Consider the following 6,958-nt stretch of genomic DNA (forward strand, 5'->3'; position numbering starts at 1 on the left):
GCCGCCCCCCAACTCACGTCACTCCTTGACAGGGGTGCGCGCGTTTTTGTGACGTAATAATTGACGGATGAGTTGTTTTAATACTTTCGTCCTAGGGTGGAGAGGGTAATATATTTCCAGGGGTGTGGCAGGGCAGGCTGCAATGTAAACATAAACACTATCTGGGTTTCAAAGGGCTTCGGAGTCGACTGGGAATTAAATTGAAGTTGTTTTGATATTTTATATCGACCACAAAGTAATTATTGCTTTCCTGACAAATATGAAGTGGCCACTAGAAGACGATATTTTGTCAATATTTCGGGCGATCTAATGAGCGGTTAATCACTAACAGAATTTGGAAGTTTTTTTTGTTGTTCAGGATCAATTTAAAATGAAACACGGCAAAACACCAGTATTTCAACAATGAAAACAAACAACGACTTGAATGATTCCGGTTTTCACGCGGTTTAATGTTTCAAGCAGTAAAATCGAATTGCTTTTCAGTGTGACGTCACAAACATCACGATCCAAACAATTTAGCACTCGATCAAACAATTAGCGTTCGAACTAAAATACCACCGCGTCGCTTTTAAGCGTTTAGTATTCATCCGCACATTCCATCGAAGCAGTTTCCCACGCTATTTACGAGCGAGAGGCGAATTCGTTTCACTTTAACCCGTGACAAAACATATTTCCATAGTAACCACGAACAATAAATCCCCCAAGGGACGGTGCCCCCTCCCCTGTGTCCCTGTAGGGTGGATATTTTTTTTTGCTTGAGAGTCGATTGTTTCATTATAACTTCGAAACTGCTCATCAAAATATTCGTTTGCACGAACATATTGTTTTGTGCTTTTAAGTGAGCTTTAGACAGATGGCTCACTGTTTCTACCTATCAGTTCACATCAATCCTTAATGACAATACGTCGATCTTGCCGACCAAACCAGGCCAAAACTGCTACTTTTTGGTGTGTATGCGGTCGCCAACACCCAGTGGACAATATTATTGGCTCCATTGCTAATGTATTGCTGCTTGTGTGATAAAACTAAATGTTTAGTATTTTGCTTTCACGCTATGCCTGTATATACAATTAATCACATGGATATGCGAATGAAAGGTGCTAAATCAAACTTCCCGCATTGGGGAAACCTGTTTAGGTAGTTGATCGGCAAGACCGTCCCCAGTAGTCATATTCCGGCAGATACAAATTAACGGTGGCACTATTTGTAAAACAGAATTGTTTTTGTTAAAAGCCTTCTGCTGATGACCTGGTAATGCACGATAAACTATTAACCGTGTGGGTCAACAAAAATTGCATTTTTTGGATTTAGATCCAAATAAAACTAAAGACATTGTGGTAAATGGACTTTAAATACCTGAATTGAGAAATGAAATGCCCACGTAAAGTTGACCGATACGTCACCACAATTATCTTTATTGTATGGTTTGCCCTTCCTCTAATGTGAATATATGAACCCCGTTTAAAATAATGAGGCGATATTGCGGTAACGGACATTGGGGAGTATTACGTGGAAAGGCCACGATCAAAAAGAGAGAAAAGCTTTTGACGATTATGACGAAACAAACGCTTGCAATTTTGACCACTTCAAATAAACCAATATACTGTGGCATTATTGCAGGTGATTTCAAATATTTTGACCAGTAACAAACTCCGGACCAACGTAGAAGAACTTGCATTGATAGATTGGTTTTGCATCACCTGGATAGTGAGTTTGTGTTTGCTGGGAGTAACATTTACAAACAATTTGGATGAAATCAAGAGGTTTTGATTTGATGAGAACGTACGTTTGCAAGATGGGTTTACACACATAGTAAAAAGCGGGAGAGTTATGTGGCATAATTTAGTGAAGCATATAGGTTGGGTGCAGGCGAGATTCACATATCTGCATTCCAAGCAGTTCTGCAACGCCCTTCGCCACCCGGCCAACCCACATTAAACAGAGGTCACGACCAACATAACACATGTGTGTGGAAAGAATACGAAAACACAATGAACAGTCGAAGCAAGTCCACAGCCCACTCATCCCTGCTAATAACCACCTGCTGGGCGACACTAAGGCACCATCGGAGCCTCTCTTAATCTTCTAATAACAACCCTCGCCACGACGATAGTGATCTTCATTCGGTTCCGCCCTTTTCATCCTACCTCGGTCGGTTAACTGTTGACCAGTTCCTTGCCAAGTTATGGTCAGGAGAACTTGGTCTCTAATTGTTGATCGTTGGTTCGGTTGAACTCTTCTTCATGTGGTTTGTCGAAGTTGTGGCTAACCTCATAATGTCGTGTACTTTTACATTCTGGTTTTGCAAGTCACGCACGTCACACCTTGTTTGATTCTACAAGGTCGACATGAGAAACTTTTTGGCGGGAGACTGAATGTTTACATTACCTTTCGCAAAACATTATCCTGGTCCAACATTTTTAAGAATATTTTAAACCGGAAAAACTATAGACGCTACTTTGTTTTGTCCTCCACGTACTTATAACTGTTTGCCAACAATTCGTTTTAAATAAGAATAATAAAACCATGTAAGGAAGATACATTTTGTTATAATATGTCACTTTCGGCGACTTACCAATCCTGTATTGCGAAGTTAGTGCTGCTTCTGGGTAACCTTCTATAAGTCTTGCCCTCCCTTCCGTTGTTGGCACAAAACAGTAGAACATCCAACAGACAAATCAATCATTAGTGAGTGACCACAAACGATTGTGACGTCATAGAAACCAGGAAATGTTACATCAGTGAAGTAAGTTTGGTGATGGAACCAACCCCTCTTTCTTGGGTTCCCTTTGTTCCTCATCAGACCATGGGGTGCAACACAGGGCACTGACAAATTTGGAACGCCACTATTTTAAAAACGGCTCGCGGGGTGATTTTGACCTACAATATATTTCCTAGTGACGTCCTTAATCGTACGCTGGTTTCGATCCAACAACGTTATTTTAAGACATCACTCCTCAAAAAGTTCATACAAATGTTTGTCACACGATAAATAGTGAACAAATATCTGTTCAAGTTGTGCATACCTGATTTAAACGGGGAAATGGAGTAAAAACCAAACAAGTTGACGTCCAACTCTGGGTAGGCAAACACACAGGACAGAGTGACGTAATTCTCAATCTTAAAACTGAACCTCACTTGAACGCGCGTGTGTCGGTCACGAACCCAGAACATGAAAAGACACATCGCAGTTAATGACACGTTCCATGATAATGTTGATCGCTTTTGATGTCGTTTCCCTAAACACTCGAACGCCATCACGTCAAACTGGCGCTCATTCAACTACGTTAGGAACTACTTTGCACGTTTCTTATTGCGTCATGATGAGGTATGTGGTGTCACAAAGGGTGTTGGCGATCACGAATGTACGATTGTTGCGGAACAAACGATGGACTTGGAATAATAAGAAAGTCAAAGCGATTGTTTTCCAATTTGAGGTTTGTTTTAATTAGTTTTAATTGGCAAACGGTCAAATGTCATACGTGATCACTTGCATGCCTGATGGGAACTCAAGAGGTTTAAAATCGAACATACGGTTTGAGGACTTTGTTTGCGCGGATTTAACATGTTTTGAAGGCGTTCCGAATGATGATATTTTGTGACAATCATTTCATTTTAAGTAGGAAGGTTTAAACGTCACTTGGAGTCAGATTATCTAGCAAAAAAGTATCTTTGTAACGCAAATATTGTAAATTTGAACATAATAACCCAACAGGCTTTGATAACATTGTCCTGACATAAAATCTTGTGCTTTCACTGTAGCCGAAAGCGGGAATGTTTCGGAAATTTGTTTGTCAACACAATTTGTAACCTTTAGTAAGTTGGCACCGGCGACTAAAAGTAACCTAATTTACTACCAATTTTATCACGAATTCAAGTTAGCCGAAGGGCAAGGAGATGTAGAACGGGAACCGCAGCGACCGCGGATGCCAAACACGCGTGGATCCTGACCTTGCAACCTGCCAGTAGCAAAAAGCCGACCAAGACAACACACCCTCTTGATTGGCCACCGGGGATCGACCAAACCCCATCACATCCGTGTTGGAATTTTAATCTGAATTCAAATTGCCGAGATTGATTTACATGAGGGCAAGGGACCGAGTGCCGCGGGAAAATTAAACGTTCCCGCCATTTGGTTAACTATATTGTTACGTAACAAAAGCCAAACCCGATCGTTTCCCATTGTCAGGGCTTGGATATAAATAAAATTGCTTGGCAATGTCAAACACACCAATTTAATTTGCATTCAATCAATTGATGCGTAATTTTTTAGATTTCATGAATTTCAAACATGGTTTTCGGGTTGAGGAGTTTACGCAATGTTAGATCGTAATTACCAGGGCTACACTTCAATTGTATATTTTCCGTGTTTCTTTTTCCGTGTGTTTTTTTGTGGTTTTTGTTTAAATTTTCGGAAAGAAAATATACGAGTTTTATTCGATGACGATTCGATTTTGGAGAATTGATTGAAACCTTTTCTTTAAATGAATCTTTTGTTTTAGGTCGTCGACGAGGCCTGCATAGAAACGAGCTTTTCCTGGAATGGAAATTATTAAACAGGTTATATAAGGTACGTGGATCACTGTATGTCTTGGGGGAAGATGTCACTCCTTTCGATCCCCGTCGTGTCCATGAACATGTTTTTAATTTGGTTTATTTATTAAAGTTTATTAATTCTCCAACGTAAGGCCTTTTTCTACGTTTATTAATTGCTTTTTGGGGTTTGAAATGAGGATATCCTGGGCATAGATTTATTAGGTTTTTTCCTTAAGCAGGAGGCCGTGACATAGGTTCTGAATCGCTAGAGTTGATCGTCCATGCCGTTTTTGGGAGTATAGTGGATCTTTATCGCCACCTACTGCTTGTTACTAATTGTGAAGATTTACGCTTGGTGGCAGTAAAGTAACAATATTCGATTTGAAACAGAACTTGGGTTGCATCGGTCAAGCGCCATATACCAAGAGGGAAACCTGATCGAATCCAGCATATTTCTTGCCGGGATATGCTGGATTCGAAGCCTGGTGTGAATAAAAGCTTTGGCTACATTGATCAAAGGAGACCATTTGACCGATAGAAAGCCTTCTTCAAATGTATGCAGGAAAACTGGGGTTTGAATCCCATTACTAACATGTTGTTTCAAACAACATATAAGGTTGACACTCCAAACTCAGCCGTAAAAGTGTTACTATCGTTATTTCTGTCATGCAACACCTCATGAAAACGCTCAACCCGCCAGCCTTCCTTATTAGCACAGCGCGCACCACTTCCATGAATCAACAAGAAACCTTCTGATTGCACACCGCCCTATGACGACCCGTGATGACGCCATCAACACGGCCGGTGAATCATGAGTCGTGTGGATTGGAGGAGGATATGCATGTTCGTAGTTACAGTTATGTCTCTTTCGGTTGCGTTGTCAAGTACAGAAAGTATGTCATTGGAGATAAAGTGAAACGCTTGAGTTTAGGAAGACACAGGATGGGGAAGTATGTTATCGGACCGAAATCCACACCTTCAACTTGAATCAGTGGCATGTTGGCAAGGTTGAATGAGACTTTGAAGCGTGATACCATTTCACGTGTTTACGCTAATTTCCAAGAGTTTTGTGATGATAGAAAGTGTGGAGCTTAATAAAGATGAACAGAAACGTGTAGGAAGTCTGCTAAATATACTATTGCAACGCACTGAGTTGCAATATATTACTTCTGAGAAACATACTTACATCGGACTTACGTGCTTAGTTTTCACATCCAAAAGTGTTTCTTTTCCATTAAATACGGTTCATTAGTGGTGTGACGCGGTATAATTAGACGATAGAAAATACTGAGAAACCAAAAGCAGTGCTTGTTAGAACTGAAGTTAATCACATTGGAAATTAAACTTATCAGGTCTAAAATGTATAACCTTATGATTATTCGCGAGTTACCCTCATGGTTTTCATTTGTTCCAAATAAGTTATTGTTTTAAATTTTCACGCAACACTGATTCCCTTTCTTTAATTCACGCTTGGATTCTTCCAAGCGAATACGTAAAGTCTCGGAATGAATGGACGGCGCCGATATTCACTTCTGACATTTGTGTTTGTGACAGGAGGGTGGAGTGATATCTGAAATGCGGTGTGAGTTGTGTGTGGGTGTTATTCACGACAGGTTACGTTTCAGGGGCGTCGACGTATGTGGGGTTAATTATCTTACCACGCACTGTTTAACATTTGAAGCTTGTGTATTAAGACGTGGCAGCTACGCAAGCTTGAACATAAAACAACGCACGTTTTTTTAAAACGTTTTCCATCCAACAGTAGAATCTCGACTTGCGAAAATGGTGATGTTCACATTAAGACTACTTTGACGGACATGCCATTGAAGGTACTTGGCATTGAGTTACGAAGGAACTGGGAAGCAGGAGTTTATGGTTTGTTTAATGTAAATTCCAAAACATTCTCTCAGGTTTAGAAGCGTTGTGTCCTTCTAGCCCGAACGTCACGCCTCACCGCACAACTGCAAACATGGCGACATCAATATTAGATCACAGGTAAACCCACATAGTTGGAATGCCGTTAAGTTCACCCGCCCAACCTACTGCTGCGTGGGTAGGTGGACAGGGCATGTGTGGTTGTATCACAGCTGGTAGAAGTCGCATATATGCAGAAAACGGTTGTGTTTTTTTAGTTTGTCGTCGATATTTTGAAAAAGAACAAAAAAAGTCAGTTTATGGTGTGCTCTTTTTGGAGTTTAAAAACTGTTACCTTGCATGTAAGTCTGTGTAATGTAGCAACATAAGGACACCTATGGGTTTGCGTGTCTGTACTGAATGTTACGTTTTATCCGCCTTGTTTGGTTTTCAATGGGTTGGAGCCCGGGCTTTTTTTAACGTCGTCACGAATGAGTTGCTGTTGTTAAACGTTACACAGGGTCTAGTCACTGCGAAATTTCCGGTTTAACTTTCGGGAGTTCGTAGT

Source organism: Ascidia mentula, chromosome 1 (genome assembly GCF_947561715.1).
Source record: "Ascidia mentula chromosome 1, kaAscMent1.1, whole genome shotgun sequence".
In the NCBI taxonomy this organism is placed as follows: Eukaryota; Metazoa; Chordata; class Ascidiacea; order Phlebobranchia; family Ascidiidae; genus Ascidia; species Ascidia mentula.